Here is a 3,088-nt window from a genome sequence, read left to right on the forward strand (position 1 = left end):
GGGGGATGGGATTGTTTTTGCGGGTATCTCTACCGCTGATTGTTCATTTTCAGCAACTTGTGGGGGCGTTTGCTGGAGGACTTCTTTGGACATTTTTTCTGGAATGTCGTCTGCTTGCTGAGGGATTTCTACGAGTATTTGCTCAGGAATGTCCTCTGTTTGCTGAGGGATTTCTTCGGGTATTTGCTCAGGAATGTCCTCTGTTTGCTAAGGGATTTCTTCATCTTGCTGAGGTGTGTCTTCAGCTTGGTGAAGAATTTCCTCTTCTTGATGAGGAATTTCATGTTCCGTTTGTGGAATTTCTGCCTCTTGGTGGGTTATTAATGGGGGGTGGAGGGTTATTTAAGGCGAGGCCTCTATTTATCAGCAATTGGGCTAAACGGTGGTGTTTCAGGGAAAGAAGTGGATGCTTTGCGTTGACAGTATAACGTGACATATTTTTGAGACATCCCAATAAATAATATGGCATATTTATCAACTGACCATTCCTTAAATGATTCAACAAGACAAAATCATGCTGGTAAATTACCTGGTACTGGCCTTCGCACGTCAGATATTGCTTCACAAATTCAGCAACTTTCGGCCACGGTTGAGGTAATGACTGAAGTGCTATGCCTCTGCCCTTGGGTTCTACCTGCTCGCCTGGTCGAAGAAAGTCCTGCTGCGCATTAAGGATCAAGTGCTTCCTACTGAACCATCGTATGGCATTAGCTGGTAGCCTGGTAACTTGGGTTATGGCTTCCTCCGTGACTGGAATTCGAACTCCTTGAACGACAGAAAATCCCTCTGTTAAATTGCATGCAAACTCGAGGACTTGCTGCGCGTCGAAGTCTGGAAGTCTCCTAAAATAATCTATCCATCCCGCTTGCAAAAAGATCTAATAAACCTCGGGATAGAGCTCTAGAAGTGCTGTTGTGCCAGGTTCATGTGTAATGAGGTTTCCTCCCATAGCTATTATTTCAGTGAATTTCACAATTCAGAGCCGAGCTTCCGAATTCAGTTCAGAGTAAACCGTTGCAAATGGTAACATGCCGTGATAAGGTGACTTTTACATATTACCGGGAGAGTTAAGGGCGGCGACAGTTGGCGTAGTATGTAATTATGAGAGCGCTTTGGTAATCCCCCCCCGCCCCCCCTATGCGTAAGTGATATGATTGGAGGTACAATTATTTGGTAGTCCTATCAACTTCTCCGCATTAACTATTATTTAATGTCCATACATAATCATGCGTACCTTTATGTTTTACCTTTTTGGTTGCTGCATCAAAAAGTCTTGTCTTATCTTTTGCTGGATCATAATGATTACAGCGGGTCTAGGATCATGGGAATACCGACGATTTTTAATAATAATGACGGGAAGTGATAGTGGAGTATTGTAATCATCACAAGAAGTGGTGTATTTTATAAAAATTCATTTCTTGGGGGCTAAGGTGATAAGGCTGGTGTTTTTGTAAATGAGAGGATTGCTAAAAAGGTATTACGGGATCGGGAAGTGGTGTTGCAGCAACGGGATTGGTGTTGCAGCCACTGGAAGTGATGTTACTTCATCGGGAAAAGATGTTGTAGTAACGTGAAAAGGTGTTGCAGCAACGGGGATCGGTGTTGCAGCAACGGGGATCGGTGTTGCAGCAACGGGAAATGGTGTTGTAGCAATAGGAATTGGTGTTGCAGCAACGGGAATTGGTGTTGCAGCAACGGGAATTCCAAATCCACAAAGTGATTCCTTTAAAGCTTTCGTTCTCAGCTATTTTCCACAGCTCAAATTTGCAAAACACTGAAACATAATATGGTGACCCTTGGCAGGGATTATTAGTAGTTAAATAAAAAGAATATCTAATCTAAAAAAAAATTGCATAAATGAAAAAAGATTTAAGTGCTTTGAGGGACAACAAGTTCCCCCGGAAAAGAATACTGTTTAATTGCCATGCAAGTGGCTTTAAAATCTTCTTTAGAAACAGGCCTCTGATATAACCGAAGTCGATAGCCATTCACTAGTAGCGGTGTTCTGCTTCCATCAATTGTTAAAAGTCTAACTGTCCCATTTGGAAAAACAACATCCACTTCATAAGGCCCTAACCACCTTGTTCTTAACTTACCGTGGAAATTCTCGAAACGGGAATCATAAAGTAGAGCCCAGTTACCTTTCTGAAACTGCTTTTTCTTGATGGCTCTGTCATGCCACCTGCCTCTTTGTTGCTGTATCATGGTTGTCTGATGGATGGCATCCAGTCTTTTCTCATCCAATTCTTGAAGTTGTTGTAACCTGGTTGTCTGTGCATCAGTCAAATCAAGGTTAACAGCTAAAGCAGTTCTTAAAGTTTTGATCTCAAACTCTACAGGGAAAATAGAATTGTTTCAAAAAACTAATTCATAGGGTGAAAAACCTGTGGTATTCCTCCAAGTAGTTCTATAGGCCCATAATGCCTCGGGCAACCTTTGAAACCAGTCCCTTCTATTCTCCTTTATTGTTTTTGCTAAGATGGATTCTATGACTTTATTGGTGCTTTCTACCTGCCCATTTGCTTGGGGGTGATAAGGTGTAGTCATTTTGTGCTTAATGTGATATTTCTGAAGCATATTTTTGAAGCCATGAGAGTTGAAAGGAGGTCCTCCATCTGTGACTAATTCTCTAGGCAATCCAAATCTAACAAAGATTTCTTCAAATAAAAATGTTAGTACTACTTCTTCATTAGCTTTCAGGAGTGCCTTAGCTTCTACCCATTTAGTCATGTAATCTGTGCATACTAATATGTACACTCTTTGGTTGGATGGAGGATTAATGGGACCTATAAAATATAATGCCCATTTCTCAAAAGGTTCAAGAATTACCTGGGGATTGAGTGGCATTTCATCCCTGTGATTAGGCTGGCCCATTCTTTGACAGCTATCAAAGGCCTTGACATATTTTCTAGCATCTTTGAAGAGTGATGGCCAATAATAACCCATTCTGAGTACCTTGTGTGTTGTTCTTTTATCTGCAAAATGTCCTCCACAAGGGCCATCGTGACAAGCTTTTAGTACATCATAAATTTCATCTTCACCAATGCACCTTCGGATTTCCTGATCGATTCCTGTATGGAAAAGACAC

Source organism: Pinus tabuliformis, chromosome X (genome assembly GCF_031772625.1).
Source record: "Pinus tabuliformis cultivar Carrire ecotype Pingquan chromosome X, CPIR1, whole genome shotgun sequence".
Classification (NCBI taxonomy): domain Eukaryota; kingdom Viridiplantae; phylum Streptophyta; class Pinopsida; order Pinales; family Pinaceae; genus Pinus; species Pinus tabuliformis.